At 42.3% G+C, this 18,342-nt stretch overlaps 1 protein-coding gene across 2 annotated transcripts in view; it reads left to right on the top strand.

The window, feature by feature from the left end:
• zbtb21 (zinc finger and BTB domain containing 21) overlaps positions 1-18,342 on the top strand; it is a 51,560-nt gene that overhangs the window by 11,991 nt on the left and 21,227 nt on the right. The gene's annotated exons all lie outside the window — the stretch shown is intronic.

Here is an 18,342-nt window from a genome sequence, read left to right as displayed (position 1 = left end):
ACTTTTGAAATGCTGTAAAACATGTTAACAGACTGAATTAGTAATGACTCATTAATATTTTGTTTTTTGCATGTATGAGATATTAACCTAATCATCCATTCACTTGTATTGCACTGATCCATTAATTGCTGAGTTACTGATTGGAAGAATTTTAATTCATTAATTTACCTATTAAAAATCTAGTGGTGAATTTGAGAGGTTCGGTTATTGCAAATATAGCATTCCCAAAAGTTTGAAGTACATTTATTACCAAAGTATGTATACACTATACAACCTTGAGATTTGTCTCCATACAGGCAGCCACAAAACAAAGAAGCCCCAAAAGAACCCACTTTAAAAAAAAGACCATCAAACACCCAATGCACAGGGGAAAAAAAAAGCACATCGTACAAACAAATAGAAGTAAGCCAACAGCATTCAGAACTGAAGATTAACAAAAGACACAAAGCCAGGCTGGAGTAGGCCACAGCCTCAGTTCATCACAGAGCCGAGTAAATGTAGTGAAACCATAGAGGTGAAGCCAGAGCCGGTCACAGTCTCAGTTCAGCATGGAGCAGCAAGCAAAACCAGGCAGAACTGGCCCATCCCTCACCTCCAGTCCCAACACCTTGATCTTTTCTATCTTGCCTAAAATGTACTTTGAACTTTTAGGAATCATCCAAACGTCAGGATATTTGTGACTCTCAGGTGGCTCTGTGGACTGGACCATGCCACCACGATTCAGCCTGTACCCGACCTTCCGATTTGGCTCAGCGACTAAATCCATCAGACATCAGGACTTTCCTCGCCCCCGGGAAAGCCTCAAATATACCGACTCTGCTTTGACCCTGCCTCTTCCTCCGCCTCTGCTTGCCTTGACCATGCCTCACCTCCACCTCGGCTTCCTCACCTCTCCATTGTTAGCAGTGACCATTATTAATAAAGTGTTATTAGTAGTTTTCTTTGTTTTTTGCTGCCGAGGAGTAGTCACTGGGCAATACCAGTGACATCTAAAACCGCAAGTCTTGGCACAGTCTATGGACAAATAAGCATCTCTGTTCTGTAGGGTTGTTGAATTATCATGCTTAAAAGTTGGCATGGTTTAAAATAGTGCATAAAAGTCTTGCATGTACTTATTTACTCCATTCAGATCAAATCTTTGCTAACTGGAGCAGAAAAATCAAGTTTCAATGTTTGTGAATGTTATTTTGCATTTACTTGAAAAAACTAATATATATGTTAGTTTCTCTCTCTCTCTCTCTCTCTCTCTCTCCCTCCCCCTCCCCCCCCCAATATAGACAAGTCTTTTTTTCTCCGTCTTCAAGGTGTTAATTAATATCAGCGCTTGATTTTACTTTCCAGATGACTTGTGCGTAGGATAATTAACCAAGTTTGGTTTCTTCTTAATCAGCATTTACACTTATAAAAGTCAGAGTGTAAAGATCAGGAGCACAGATCATCAATGACATTCCATAATTAGACATGCAAAATTTTACCACTTTAGCTAAAATTGATTTGTGTAGCAGAGACTGGAGGAATAGCATAAAACATGGGAACTAAATTAGGCCATTTGACTCATCAATTCTGCTCTGCTATTCCATATTGCTGATTTATTATCCCTCTTACCCCATTCTCCTACCTTCTTCCTGTAACCTTTGATGTCCATACTAACCAAGCACCTATCTATCATTGCTTTAAATGTACCCAATGACTTGGCCTCCACAGCCACCTGTGACATTGAACTCTACAGATTCACCACCCTTTGGCGAAAGAAATTCACACTCGTTGGGCCTCCAGCACTGAGTCTGGCTCTGTGACTCAAGGAAAGTGGGGGAGAAGAGGCACGTTGTGGTGATAGGGAATTCGTTAGACAAAGTCAGAAATCTAAAGGTTGAACATGGTGCGGTTAGTGTCCTGATCTGCGTATATTTCAATGCAAGAAGTATTGTAGGAAAGGTGTATGAACTCAGGGTATGGATCAACATCTAAAATGATGACATCGTCACCAGTAATGAGACTTGGTTGCAGGAGGGGTGGGACTGGCAGCTCAATATTCCAGGATTCCATTGTTTTAGACATGACAGAGTGGGAGGGATTAAGGGAGGAGTATTTCGCTTCCTCCTTTAATCCTTCCCTCTCTGTCTTGTCTAAAACAACAGAACCTTGGAATATTGAGCTGCCAGTCCAACAGGACAGAATGGAGCACTCCACTAGTGAGGCATTATGGGTGTATCTGAAAAATAAGAAAGGGGTGACTGTGTTAATGGGGCTAAATTACAGACCTAGGGATTTAGAGGAACAAACTTGTAAAGAGATTGCAGCCTGTTTCAAGAAACATAAGGTTGTTATAGTAGATTATCTAAATTTTCCACATATGGACTGGAAATCCCATGCTGTAAAAGCACTAGATGGGATGGAGTTTGTCATATATGTTCAGGGAAGTTTCTTTCATCGGTACATAGAAGTCCCAAAGAGAGAGCATGCGATACTGGATCTGCTAATAGGGAATAAAGCAGGGTAGGCGACAGAAGTTTATGTAGGGGAGCACTTTGCATCCAGTGACCACAATGCCATTAGTTTAAAAGTAAATATTCGAAGAGATAGATCTGGTCCACAGATTGAGATTCTGAATTGGAGGAAGGTCAGTTTTGATGGTATCAGAAGGGTGCATTGGGACAGGCTTTTTCCTGGTGAAGATGTGCTTGGCCTTCAAAAATGACATTTTCAGAGTACAGAGCTTATACGTGCCTGTCACAATAAAAAGTAAAGATAACAAGTGTAGGGAACCTTGGTTTTCAAGAGATATTGAGGTCCTGGTTAAGAGAAAAAAGTAAGTGTATAGCATGTTTAGGCAAGTAGGTATAGGTGATAGGAACAAATGAGCTTATGGAGTACAAGAAATGCAAGAGAACACTTGAGAAAGAAATCAGGAAGGCTGAAAGGTGTCATGAAGTTGCTCTAGCAGACAAGGTAAAGGAAAATTTTAAGGGACTCTACAGATATGTTAAGAGCAAAAGGATTGCATGGGACAAAATTGGTCCTCTGGAAGACCAAAATGGTAATCCATGTGTCGAGCCAAAACATGCATTCTGTGCAGCTGTATTTTCTCGAGAGATAGATACAAAGTCTATTGAAATGAGGGAAAGCAGCACGAACTTCATGGTCCCTGTGCAGATTATAGAGTTGTTTGCTACCCTGAGGCAAATCCAGGTGGATAAATCCCCAGGGCCTTACAAGGTGTTCCCTTGGATCCTACAGGAGGCAAGTGCAAAAATTGTTGGGGTTCTAGCAGAGATATTTAAATCATCCTTGGCTATCGGAGAGGTACCAGGGGATTGGAAGATAGCCAATGTTAAAAAAAAGGCTCTAAACAGAAACCAGGAATTCAAAGGCTAGTGAGTCTAACATCAGTTGTGGGAAAGTTATTGGTAAGTATTCTAAGGGACTATAGATAGACAGTAAGCATGTGGATAGACAAGAACTGATTAAGGATAGTCAGCTTGGCTTTGTGTGTGATAGGTCATTCATGTCTAAGTGATCTTAGAGTTTTTTGAGCAAGTTACCAGGAAAGTGGATGAAGGTCGGGCAGTGGATGTTGTCTACATGGACTTTAGCAAGGCATTTGGCAATGTCCCACATGGAAGGCTGGTCAAGAAGGTTCAGTTGCTCGACATTCAGGATGAGGTAGTAAATTGGATTAGACATTGGCTCTGTGGAAGAAACCAGAGAGTGGTAGTAGAGGATTACCTCTCTGACTGAAGGCATGTGACTAGTGGTGTGCTGCAGGGATTGGTCCTGGGTCCGTTGTTGTTTGTCATCTATGTCGATGATCTGGATGATAATGTGGTTATCAGCAAATTTGTGGATGACACCAAGATTGGGGGGTAGTAGACAGTAGTAGGCAGGCTTGCAGAGGGATCTGCATCAGTTGGAAAAATGGGCTGAAAAATGGCAGATGGAATTTAATGCAGACAGTTGCGAGGTTTTGCACTGATAGAACCAACCAGAGTTGGTCTTACGGAGTGTGTTTGAACAAAGGGATCTGGGAATAAAGGTACATAACTCATTGAAACTGGTGTCACAGGTAGACAGGGTCATAAAAAAAGCTTTTGGCACATTGGCCTTCATAAATCAATATACTGAGTACAGAGTACAGAAGGTGTGATGTTATGATGAAATTGTATGAGACGTTTTTGAGGTCTAGTTTGGAGTATTGTGTGCACACTTTGGTCACCTACCTACAGAAAAGATGTAAACAAGGTTGAAAGAGTGTAGAGAAAATTTACAAAGGTGTTGTCAGATCTGAAATAGCTCAGTTATAAGGAAAGATTGAATAGGTTAGGACTATATTGTTTAGATTGTAGAAGATTGAGAGGAGATTTGATAGAGGTATACAAAATTATGAGGGTTATGGATAAGGTAAATGCAAGCAGGCTTTTTCCACTGAAGTTGGATGGGACTACAACCAAAGGTCAAGGGTTAAGGATGAAAGGTGAGAAGTTTAAATGAAAGGAACATGAGGGGAAACTTTTTCACACAGAGAGTCATGAAAGTGTGGAATGAGTTGCCAGCACAAGTGGTGCATGCAAGCTCGATTTCAACCTTTAAGAGAAGTTTAGATAGATACTTGGAGGGTTATGGTTCTGACGCAGGTCGATGAGAGTAGGCAATTTAAATGGTTTCAACATGGACTAGATGGGCCAAAGGGTTTGTATCTGTGCTGTGCTTCTTATGGTTCTATAACACTACTTTATGTTGTACACAAGCCTGGCCACAAAGCCATCAATTCCATTATTCGAATCATTGACAGATAAATGAAAAGAAGTGATCACAGCACTAACCCTTGGGAATACCACCAGTTGCTTCTTACAGCTGACAAAATAGTGCAAAAGATATTTCTATATAATGAAGGGTCTCTAGAGAGAGGAGTTACAGAGAAATTGCCCTCAGGGATAAGAACCAAAGTATCCCCATATAACATGATCAACAAAAGAACCACAGATAATAGAGAGAACTTACTTGATTCGAAGTTTAAAGTTCAAAGTAGAATTTATTATCAGAGTACATACATGTCACCACATACAACTCTTGAGATTTTTTCCTGCAGGCATAAGCAACAAGTCAAAAGAACAGTTAACTGTTAACAGGATCAATGAACAACAAACTGTGCAAATGCAAATATAAACAGCGATAAATAACGAGAGCACGAAACAATAAGATAAAGAGTCCTTAAAGTGAAATCATTGGATGTGGGAACACCAGAAATAGAATGAGTGTAGTTAACCCCTTTTGCTCAAGAGTGATGGTTGAGGGGTAGTAAATGTTCTTGAACCTGGCAGTGCGAGCCCTGAAGCACTTGTACTTTCTGCCTGATGGCAGCAGCGAGAAAAGACCATGGCCTGGGTGGGGAGGACCTGATGGATGCTGCTTTTCTATAGTAACGTTTCATGTTGATGTGCTCAATGGTTGGGAGGGCTTTACCTGTTATGTAGTGAATCCACTACTTTTAGAAGGATTTTCCATTCTTAGGCATTAGTGTTTCCATTCCATCGGAAAAGTAAGGTGGTGGAAGGTAATTCAATAGTTGAGTCCATAGGGAGTTTGGAATAGTACTTGGTTTTTAAAAACAATAAGAGGTGAGGAAAAAAGGGCAAGGGAGCAAAATGAGCTGTATTTTTGCTGAGAGCCTACATAGCCTCGAAAGCCAAATTGTTTCTATTTGTTCTGCCACTTTATGATTCTATCATCTAGGCTTTGTAATCTGTTTTATGAATAAATGTACTGCATTCAGCATACTAAGCAACATACCTAATTCATTGTTATTAGTTGTGTGGTCTTATTATCAGATCTCTGGTTAGTAAACAAATCAACACAAGGAACACACCTCATCATCATTATTATCGAACTATGTGTTGCAAACGTATGTCTGTATGGGAGTGACAACCACATAGTCATTGTACAGTTGAAGCTCTTCGCTCCGAGAACACTTTCTTTGGCACAGCGTTAGAATCACGCTGAAGGGGGTAAAAGAGAACAGAAATAAAAACAGAAAATGGTGAAACACTGCATCTGTGGAAAGAATTAACATGTCAGGTCCAAGACCTTTGATCAGAATCTTGATCCAAAGCTTGTCAGGAATATGGTGGGATACTTTATATTGGCCTTGAGAAATCTGAAACTGATTTCAATGCAGTAGCCTAATCTAGGAATTCATTAGTAACCTAAACCAAAAGAAAACTCGAAGCTTTTACACAATTTATTTCCTTCTTATATCTAGGAAAATCATTTTCTACCCAATAACGGTACATGTCAATGTCATCTTTTGATGTTGATATTGTCAAAAGTGAAAAATTAAGTTCAAGTTCAGTTTATTGTCGTTCAACCATTCACATATTCCTCTGGACCAAGGTGCACAACACAGTACATATAATGTACACACAAAACACAAAGTAGTATTTCCACAAATAAATAAAGAACAATAAAGTGTATTTATGACACAAGTTTAAAAAGTAAACAGTATAACGCTGCTGACCCTTCATTCATGATGAGACCTGGGTGGGGGTTGGAGTTCAGTAGTCTTATGGCCTGGGTGAAGAAGCTGCCAGTTCTTGTCCTAATGCTATGGTACCTCTTGCCTGATGGTGGGGTTGAGGAGGGTCAAAGAGATTATTGGACAGATGGGAGGGATCATTGACAATGTTAACGGCCCTGCGCACACAGCGCTCTAGATAAATATCTTTGATGGGTGGAAGAGAGACCCTGATAATCCTCTCTGTAGTCCTCACTATCCTTTCTTGGGATTTGTGGTCAGATGCAATTCCCATACCAGACAGTATGTAACTGATCAGTATATCCTTGATGGTACTCATGTAAAATTTGGTTAGAATTGGAGATGGGGATGGGGAGCCTCACTAGCCTCTGTTTCCTCATGGAAGTGAAGATACTGCTATGCTTTTTTGACTAAAGAGGTGGTGTTGAGGGACGAAGTGAGATGGTGTGTTAGAAATCATCTATCAGGAATAATTATGATTAAGAATTACTCACTGTACGACTGAGTATGCATTGAGTAATTCTTCAGCCTGTAATCAATTTGTGGATTTAAAATCCTCATGCAAACTGTGATCGTGTGATTTGTGATCATCATTACAGTCCCAAGATCAAAGTTTGAAAAAATAGAGAAGCAAAATTGTTAGAATGAATGATTGGAAGAGGATCGTATTATCTCATGATCCCAACTAGTACGTTGTATGCAAGGACACATAACACAAGAAAACAGACAGAGGAGATTACCTGGCTTCTAGAGAGTGCTCCACCATTCAAAATGATCATGGCTAATTTAATCAATGCCTCAACTTTCCTTTTCTGCTAGTTAGCTCAAAAGATAATTTCTTTACTCTTAAATAATTTTGCATGGGAACTAGACATGGAGCATTATGTTACATAGAGAATTGCACTATTTACAATTATATGATTCAAGATTGTTTAATGTCATTTCATAAGACCGTACAATATCGGAGCAGAATTAGGCCATTTGGTCCCTGAAGTCTGCTCTGCTATTTCATCATAGCTGATCCATTTTCCCTCTCAGCCCCAATCTCCTGCCTTCTCCCCATAACTCTTCATGCCCTGATTAATCAAGAATCTATCAACCTCTGCCTTAAATGTACCCAGTAACTTGACCTCCACTGTTGCCTGTGGTAGCAGATTCCACGGATTCACCACTCTCTGGCTAAAGATATTCCTCCTCCATTCCAAATGGACATCCCTCTATTCTGAGGCTGTACCCGCTGGTCCTAGACTCTCCCTCCATAGGAAACATCCTCTCCACATCCACTCTATCGAAGCCTTTCAACATTCAATAGGATTCGATGAGATTCCCCTCCCCCCCCATTCTTCTGAATTCCAGTGAGTAGAGGCCCAGAGCCATCAAACGCTCCTCATATGACAAGCCTTTAAATCCTGCAATCATTTTCGTGACCCTCCTTTGAACCCTCTTCAATGTCAGCACACCCCTTCTTGGATAAGGGGCCCAAACCTGCTCACAGTGCTCCAAGTGAGGCCTCAACATTACATCCTTGCTTTTGACGTCAGTTGGAATGTCTTCCATGAGGAGGATGTCTCTGAGTTCACGGATGAAGTCGCATGCTTCATCCGGAAGTGCATTGACGATATTGTCCCCCAGAAGTCGGTCAGGGTCTCCCTGAACCAGAAACCCTGGATCAGTGGTTCTGTGCAAGCAGCACTTAACGCACGACACAGAGCTTATGTTGCCGGTAATCAGCAGGAGCTCAGGAAAAGCAGTTACGATCTACGCAAAGCTATCAAGGCTACAAAACAACAATACAGGGACAAGATTGAATGAAGATTCACTATGAATAGCACATGTGAGTTGTGGTGAGGGTTGCATACCATTGCAGACTTTAAAGCCAAACGTAGTGGTGCCGCCAACATCGCAGCCTCTCTCCCAGATGAGCTCAATCCATTTTACGCTGGGTTCGATGTTGCAGACTCTGAGCCTCCGAGGAAGCCATACTACAGCCTGCAACCTGGTCATCTCCGAGGCTGAGGTATGCAGGTGTTTCGAACGAGTGGACAGTCGCAAGGCTGCGGCACCGGATGGCATTCCAGGGCGAGTACTCAGGGTGGGCGCAGCACAACTGGTAGGTGTGTTTACAGACATTTTTAATCTCTCCTTTCGCAGTGTGGAGTGCCATCTGCTTCAAAACATCCACCATTGTCCCTGTACCAAAAAAGACCGAGATATCATGTCTGAACGACTGGCGTCCTGTCGCACTCATCTCAATTTTAAGCAAATGCTTTGAGAAGCTGGTCAAGGACTACATCTGCAGCATGCTACCACCCAAACTGGACCCCCTACAATTCACCTACTGACACAACCAATCGACAGACGATACAATAGCCACTGCTCTGCATACTGCCTTGCACATCTGGAGAAGGATGCATAGGTGAGAATGCTGTTCTAGGACTACAGTTCAACATTCAACACCGTAATTCCCCCTAGGCTCAACAGGAAGCTCAGAGACTTTAGCGTTGAACCTGCCTTGTGCAGCTGGATCCTAGACTTCCTGTCAGATCGCCAGCAGGCGGTAAAAGTGGGGTCCCTCATCTCCACCCCTCTGACTTTCAACACAGGAACCCCTCAGGGCTGTGTACTAAGTCCCCTCTTTTACTCCCTGTATAACCATGACTGTGTCGCCACCCACGGTTCTAATCCTCAATGTCGGGAAAAACAAAGGAGCTGGTTGTAGATTAAAGGAGAAATGGAAACGGGCTAACCCCTATTGACATCAATGGATCTGGGGTTGAGAGGATAAACAGCTTCAAGTTCCTCAGCATCCACATCACTGAGGATCTCATGTGGTCTGTACACACCAGCTGTGTGGTGAAAAAGGCACAACAGCGCCTCTTTCACCTCAGACAGTTGAGGAAGTTTGCTATGGGCCCCCAAGTCCTAAGAACTTTCCACAGGGGTACAATTGAGAGCATCCTGACTGGCTGCATCACTGCCTGGTATGGGAACTCTACTCCCTTCATTGCAGGATTCTGTGGAGTGTGGTGTGGACAACCCAGCGCATCTGTAGTTGTGAACTTCCCATGATTCAGGACGTTTACAAAGACAGGTGTGAAAAAAGGGCCCGAAGGATCATTAGGGACTCAAGCCACCCCAACCACAATCTATTCCAGCTGCTACCATCCGGGAAGCGGTACCACAGCATAAAAGCCAGAACCAACAGGCTCCGGGACAGCTTCTTCCACCAGGCCATCAGACTGATTCACTCATGCTGATTTGAGTGTATTTCTATGTTACATTGACTGTTCCATTTATTATAAATTACTATGATTGCACATTTAGACTGAGACATAATGTAAAGATTTTTACTCCTCATGTATGTGAAGGATGTAAGAAATAAGTCATTCAATTCAATATTCTAGTCCTCTCAAAATGAATGCTAACATTGCATTTGCTTTCCTCGCCACCGACTCAAACTGCAACTTAACCTTTAAGGAATCCTGCACGAGGACTTCCAAGTCCTTTTGTACCTCAGATTATTGAATTGTGACGGAGCACAAAATAATTGTTAAACTGGATCTGATGCAGCACCAAAAAAAAGATAAAGAACACAATAATTTAAAAAAAGCACAATATACTTTAAAAATATCTGATAGCTTATATGCATAGATGGATTGTGTGTCCAGAAGTGACACTAGGCACAGGAGTATCTGTACATAAGTTTGAATTACAGCCAATCAGTAAATGATTGAAGATTAAAAAAGCAGCGCTTTGCGGCTGTTTTCAGGGTTTGAATTGTGGCCAGTCGGTGAATGTAAACGTGAGAAAAAGAGGCAACTTCGCCTAAAATAAGGTAGTGGGAAGCGAAGCAATCTTTGTGAGAGTGGGGAAATTTTGGCTTGGGCAAAGTATCTGGTAAGTTTCTTCTTCTTTACTCTTTATTCTGGAAGAAGGAGAAGCTGGCAGGCGGCCGGGAGAAGGAGAAGCCAGCAGTCAGGCCGGAGATGGTTCGGAGGAACTGAGCTGGGTGCAGCTGTGCTGCTGCCAGCTACTCAAAAACATCAGAGTTGGTGCGCAAAAGCAGCGTGCAATGTACATGAGTGACTGTCTTGTATAGTTCTCTTGTGATTGCAAGACCCTGTTGGACATTGATAATGTGAGATGCCACAAGCCTGTTTCCCTTGTTTGGTGGTGAGACAGGCGATGAGGCAGCAACGTGGCCTCAGTTGCAGTGAGGACAAGGCCTCATTCGGGCTTGCCTGCTGCTGCAGTCCAGATGAGATGATACTGGAGACGGTGTAGTGTGGAGTCTGTGCTTGGTTGGGAGCTGGCCTCTCCCATCAGTGCTGCCCTCCAGTGTTCGACCAGCGGAAGGACAGGCTGGATTTCAGGAGCTGTACCATCAATTTACATGTCATTCAGGAACTTGGACTATACAACTGTTTTCTTGCATAACGACGTGTGTGTGTTTTTTCTCTCTCGCTATTTTGAATGTATTTTATGTACATCGGTCCCAGAGGAACGCTGCCTTGTTCAACTGTATCCATATATGGTCTGAGTGATAATTAAACTTGATATGATTTCTGAAATGTTAGGGTATAGTTAGAGCAGGGAGAATGACTTGGGTAGTGTTATGTTCTTTGTGTAAGACATGGGAATTCCTACAGCCTTGCATATAACCACATCTGCACCAGGTGCACTGACCTGTCAAGGAACTGAAGCTGTAGCTCGATGACATTTGGCTCATACAGAAGACTGAGGAAATGATGGAAACAACAGGGAGGAAATCACTCCTGGGTTGCAGGAGGCAAGTATCTGGGTGACTGTCATGAGAAGGAAGGGTATTTGGGCAGCCAGTAACTAGTACCCCTGTGGCCATTCTCCTCTATAAGACATATACCATTTTGGATACTGTTGAGGGGAATGACCTACGAAGGAGAAGCTGTGCTATCTGGTGCTGTGGCTCAGAAGAGCAGAGAGATAAAAAGGACTGCAGTAGTGATAGGAGATTCCAGAGCTAGAGGAATAGAGATGAGATTCAGTGGACGTGAGAGAGACACCCAGATGGTATGTTGCCTCCTAGGTGCCAGGATCAAGGATGCCTCAGATCAGGTCCTCTGCATTCTAAAGGGGGAGGGTGAGCATCCAGAAGTCTTGGCACCAATGAGGTAGATAGGAAAGATGTGGAGGAAGTCCTAAAAAGAGATTTTATGGAGCTAGCTGGAAAGATGAAAAGCAAGACCGCCAGGATAGTAATCTCTGGATTGCTACCTGTGCCACGTGCCAGTGAGGATAAGGATTATTTGGCAGATAAGTGTGTGGCTGAGGAAGTGGTGTAAGGGACAGGGGTGCAGATTTCTGGATCAATAGGATCTTTTCAGCGAAAGGTACGAAAGGGACAGGTTACACCTGAACCCAAGAGAGACCAATATCCTGGCGGGCAGGTTTACTCGAGCTGTTTGGAAGAGTTTAAACTAATTTTGCAGGGGTTGGGAACTGGAGTGATAGGGCTGAAGATGGGGTGGTTGGTTTACAAACAGTGGCAATGTGTAGTAAGGATAGGCTAGTGATTGGGAAAAATTGCAGTCAACGGGATGAATTGCAATATGAATACAGGACTGAAAGTGTTATATTTAAATACAGGCAGAATACTGATTAAGGTAGATGAGTTGGAAATTAGCAGGTATGATGTGGGCATACTGAGTCACAGCTGAAAGAAGATTGTAGTTAGGAGTTTAACATCCAAGGATACACATTGTATCAAAAAGACAGACAGGTAGGCAGAGGGGGTGGGTGACTCTGTTGGCAAAAATTAAAATCAAGTCCTTATTAAGAGATGACGTAGGATCAGATGTGGTAGTCAAATTGGGATGAAGTTACTCAGAGACAAACTCTTTATTCAAAGCCCCCAGGGCTTACTCAGTTAGTCACTCAAACAAGAACAGTCTGTGACTCTTCTTGCCCGGTCTACCAACGAACAATTCCCCTTACAGAAGAGATATATTTGTTCAGATACCCCCACATATACCAAGCTGGAGTCAGACCTATCTATGTGCTTGACAGTACCGAGAGACAAATTACAGAATAGGTATAATGGCCTCATACATAGAACAGACTGGTCTTATCTCTGCATATGACTGCACGAGGACAAGGACCCTGAAACATCACCTGGCTAACTTCGAGAAGAAATATTGCTCAGCATTGAATAGCACGTGTTGATCATCAATGGTTTCTTTCAGAGAAAACAGCCTGCTATGTTTAACTGACCGTGTTAACCCTTTACATACTTTATCACAGAATCGTTATGGGTAGAGCTAAGAAACTGCAAGGTTGAAAATATATATAGGCCTCCAAACAGTAACAAAGATGTGGGTTACAAATTACAACAGGAGATAGAAAAGGCATGTCAAAAGGACGAAGTTACGATAGTCATGGAGGATTTCAATATGCAAGTAGATTGGGAAAATTAGGTTGGTGCTGCATCCCAAGAGGGGAAGTTTGTAAAATGTCTACAAGATGGCTTTTTAGAGCAGCTCAAGCTAGAGCCTACTAGGGGGTCAGCTAATCTGGATTGGTTATTGTGCAAAGAACTGGAATTGATTAGAGAATTTAAGGTAAAAGAATCCTGAGAGGACAGTGATCATAATATGTTAGAATTCACCCTGCAACTTGAGAGGGAGCAGCTACAGTCAGATGTATCAGTATTACAGTTGGGTAAAGGGCATTAAAGAGGCATGAGAAAGGAGTTGTCTAAAGTTAATTGGAAGGGGTCACTAGCAGGGATGATGGCAGAGCAGCAATGACTGGAATTTCAGGGAGAAATTTGGAAGGTGCAGGATGGACATATCTCGAAGTAGTAGTATTATTAAAGCAGTATAATGCAGCCATAGCTGACAAGGGAAGGCAGAGCCAAAATAAAAGCCAAAGAGGGCATATAATGGAGCAAAAAGTTAGAGAATTGGGAAGCTTTTAAAAACCAACAGAAGGCAACTACAAAGTCATCAAGGAAAAGATAGAATATGAAGGAGAGCCAGCCAATCATATTAAAGAGGATATCAAAAGTTTCTTCAGATAAAAAGTAAAAGAGAGGTGAGAGTAGATATTGAATCACTGATAATTGATGCTGGACGGGTAGTAATGGGGAACAAAGAAATGGTGGACAAACTGAATAACTATTTTACATCTGTCTTCACTGTGGAAGACACTAGCAGTATGCCAGAAGTTTGAGAGAGTCAGGAGGCAGAAGTGAGTAAACTTGGCATTACTAGGGAGAACGTGCTTGGGAAACTAAAAGGTCTGAAGGTGGATAAATCACATAAATCAGATGCTCAAAACTCCAGCATTCTGAAAGGGATGACTGAAGAGATTGTGGAGGAATTAGTAGTGATCTTTCAAAAATCAATAGATTCTGGCATGGTTCCAAAAGACTGGAAATTTGCAAATGTCACTCCGCCCTTCAAGAAGGAGAGGCAGAAGAAAGGAAAGTATAGGCTAGTTAGTCAGACCTCAGTGGTTTGGAGTTGATTGTTAAAGGTATGTGTTCAGGGTATTTGGAGGCACATGATAAAATAGGCCGAGTCAGCATGGTTTCCTTAAGGGAAAATCTTGCCAGATAAATCTGTTGAAATTCTTTGAAGAAATGACAAGCAGAACAGACAAAAGGAAATTAGTGGATGTTGTGTACTTGGATTTTCAAAAGGCCTTTGACAAGGTGCTGCACATGAGCCTTCTTGACAAATTGAGAGCCCATGGTATTACAGGAAAGATACCAGCAGAGATAGAGTGTTGGCTGATTGGCAAAAGTCAAAAAGTGGGAATAAAGGGAGACTTTTCTGGTTGGCTGCCAGTGACTAGAGGTGTTCCATAGGGGTCTGTATTGGGACCACTTCTTTTTATACTAAGTCAATGATTTAGATGACAGAATTGATGATTTTGTGGCCAGGTTTGCGGATAATACAAAGATAGATGGAGAGGTAGTTAGTGTTGAGGAAGCAGTGAAGCTGCAGAAGGACCTAGACAGTTTAGGAGAATGGGCAAAGAAGAGGTGGGGGAATACAGTGTCAGAAAGACTTTGATAGAAAAAGTAAAAGCATAGACTATTTTCTAAATGGAGTGCAAGGTCAAAAATTGGAGGTGCAATGGGACTTGGGAGTCCTTATGCAGGATTCCCTAAAGGTTAATTTGCAGGTTGAGTCAGTGGTGAGGAAGGCAAATAATTCCAGGACTGAAAGAGTTACCATACGAGGACCAATTGATGGCTCTGGATCTATACTCACTGGAATTCAGAAGAATGAGGGGGGAATCTCATTGAAATCTATTGAATGTTGAAAGTCCGAGATAGAGTGGATGTGGAGAGGTTGTCTCCTATGGTGGGGGTGTCTAGGACCAGAGGGCACAGCCTCAGAGGGACATCTTTTTAAAATGGAGATGAGGTGGAATGCCTTTAGCCAGAGAGTGGTGCATCTGTGGAATTCATTGCTACAGGCGACTGGAGGCCAAGTCATGGGTATATTTAAGGCAGAGTTTGATAGATTCTTGACTAGTGAGGGTATGAAGGGATATGGGGGAAGGCAGGAGATTGGGGCTGAGAGGGAAATGGTTCAGCCATGATGAAATAGCAGAACAGATTTGATGAGCCAAATAGCCTCATTCTGCTCCTACATCTTATGGTCTTGTAATCTTATAAGGTGACTGACAGGAAATGATTAGGTAATAGTGATGGTGGGGTGTAGAGGGGTGGATTAGTCAATGGAGGTATTAATCAGCCTTATTGTTTGGGAAAGTTACAGTTTTTGAGTCTGGTGGTTCTGACATGAATGCTATGTAGCCTCCTTAATGGGTGTGGGACTAAGCAATCTAGGAGAAAGGGTGGATGGGATCCTTCGAGATGTAGCTGGACTCTTGCAGCAGATTTTCTGTATATATGTCCTTGATGATGGGTGGGCTGGTGTCAGTGATGCGTTAGACAGTTCTGACTAACTGTTGTAGAGCCTTCCCATCCAGTGAGATGAACATAGGTACTCCTCCCAGAAACAAAATCATTGATGCAAGTTAGACAGCAATAGTAAGGCCTTGTTTTGCACTGATGCCAAACCCCACGAGTGCAAAACAGAAAACCAAGTATTTACTGCTATCTTTAGCTGGAAAAGCTGAGTGGATAAGGCATCTTGATCTTCATATCAGATCCCATCATAACAAATGAGAATATATGTTCAAGATGGCGCCAGCAAATTGTGTGACTGATGGCAGCTTCCTGCAGACAGTTCACAAAACTACTTTTACTTCTTTCAAATATGATTCTTCTAATAAGCTGTGTATGATTTGTCCCTGTGATTTACATTTTGATGGTATGTTTTTTGGGACGATTGAGCAATCTAGTGCTTTGCTGTTTCTGTGGGAGTTCGGTGAGGATGGGAGTGGAGTGTGCAGCCTGGTGGTCTGGACGTAGGGTGCAGGTCCATTGCTTCTCTCTGATTGAGACATTGAGCAAGGTTGAAATTGATGAAGACAAGAGTGGAAGATGGATGGGTGTTCAGTACCATCTGCCTGTATTTGATGTTTTTCTCTCCCTCTCACTAGTTGCTATCAAAGGAAAGTTGGAAGATGAATCTCAGAGTTGTATTCTGTTTGTACTTTGAATCTTTAAATTCTCTTTACTCCACATATTAAGCACGACTCTACTGAATACAACAATAGCTATGAAATATCAACATTTGAGAAGCATTTCTGATACCCTACTTAAATCTGAATTTGGCCAAGTGCCCAAAAGCTGATCATGTGCTATCTGAAAAGAGATGGAAGATTGCTAAAAGTTGATTATTTGTTCATCAACAACCTGCACGCTGTAGCTCCATTAAAGTCCCATGAGGACTATCCACTCGGTATCTCATTACAGCTTTGGCCACCTCCAGACAAAGCAGATAAAGTTCAGGGGTGTGAAAAGGTTGACTGCCCTTGGCATCAAGCTAGTATCTGACAGAATATCAAAGGACATGGGCAAACTGGAAGTCAATAGGAATTGAGGAACACTGTCATTGGTGCTATTTTTCTTTGGGTCTCCATTGACCAGAAACTTAATGGGACCAGCCACATAATACTTTGGCTGGAACTGCAGGCCAGAGACTAGGTAGTCTGTAGCAAGTGATTTACCTGCCTGACTCCATAAATAAGGCATTTTCCATTTGCCATGTCCAATATTCTTCCTTCGCATGGATGCAATATTAACATTCAAGGAGCTCAACACCATATAGAACAAAATGACGAGATTTGGAATCTTCCTACCTACCACTCAGAAAGCCAGGCTGACTATCCCTAATTAGTCCATGTCTATACAAGTTCTCATATGTCCAGTCCCTTAGGATAACTTACAACAATAACTTTCCTACTACTGATGTCAGGCTCACCGGCCTGTAATTTCCTGGTTTATTCTTAGAGCCTTTCTTAAGCGGAACAGCATTAGCTATCCTCCAATCTTCCGGTACCTCACCTGTCGCTAAGGATGATTTAAATATCTCTGCGAGTGCTCCTGCAATTTCTACACTTGCCTCCCACAGGATCCAATGGAACACCTTCTCAGGCCCTGGGGATTTATCCACCCTAATTTGCCTTAAGACAGCAAACACCTCCTCTGCTGTAATCTGTATCGAGTCAATAACCTCACTGTTGTTTTGCTTCACTTCTATAGACTGTGTATCTGTCTTCCGAGTAAATACAGATGCAAAAATTCCATTTAAGATCTCCCACATCTCTTTTAGCTCCACGCATAGATTACTATTTTGATCTTCCAGAGGACGGATTTTTTTCCCTTGCAATCCTTTTGCTCTTAACATATCTGTAGAAGCCACTAGTATTCTCTTTCAAACACGAGAAAAAAAACCTGCAGATGCTGGAAATCCAAGGCAACAAACATAAAATGCTGGAGGAGCTCAGCAGGTAAGGCAACATCTATGGAAAGGAATAAACAGTCCTGAAGCCAAGACCCTTCTTCAGGACTGGAAAAAAAAGATGAAACGTCAGAGTAAGAAGGTGGGAGTGGAGGAAGAAGTACAAGGTGGCAGGCGATGGGTGAAATCGGGAGGAGGGAGTGGTGCAGTGAAGAGCTGGGAAGTTGATTAGTAAAAGAGATAAAGGGCTAGAGAAGGGACAATCTGATAGGAGAGGGTAGAAGACCAAGGAAGTAAGGGGAGCACCAGAGGTGGGTGATGGGCAGGTAAGGAAAAAGGTGAGAGAGTGAAGCAAGAATGGAGTGGGGGGCAATTACAGGAAATTCAAGAAATCAGTATTCATCCCATCATGTTGAAGGTTACCCAGATGGAATATAAGGTGTTGCTCTTCCAACCTTAGTGTGGCCTCCATCACGTCAATAGAAGAGGCCATGGGGCCATGGACTGACATTAGGTCATCCATCTTTAGCTCCAGTTTCCTAATGCAGTCGGCAAGGAGCTGTGGCCAGATGCACTTCTCCGGGTGTAATTATCAGGGACATTGATGACTACAACCACAAAAAGAGCATTATTTTAACAAGAAAGAGCACAGTCAGCATAAGCAAAAACAAATGGTCCAAAGTGCTCAGCGTGAACATAGTATTGCTGTACTGAGATAACGATTAGAGTTTTGTAGGTTGGTTCAAAAGCCAAATGCTTGAAAGATCTTGCTTGATGAATTTCCCATGGTCCAGTGTAAATTGGAAATACACAGTGTATCACAACATTTCCTAAATATATGGTATTTAATTTGGACAAGAATATCAAATCAGGCTTTCGGTGGATGTCATACTGATTTGTAAATATCACTATTGCTGCATAGCTTAGTTAACTGTGCTTAGTAGTACA

The sequence above is a fragment of the Mobula hypostoma genome, chromosome 6 (assembly GCF_963921235.1).
Source record: "Mobula hypostoma chromosome 6, sMobHyp1.1, whole genome shotgun sequence".
NCBI classification, from domain to species: Eukaryota; Metazoa; Chordata; class Chondrichthyes; order Myliobatiformes; family Myliobatidae; genus Mobula; species Mobula hypostoma.
This window is presented reverse-complemented; position numbering and strand designations above follow the sequence as displayed.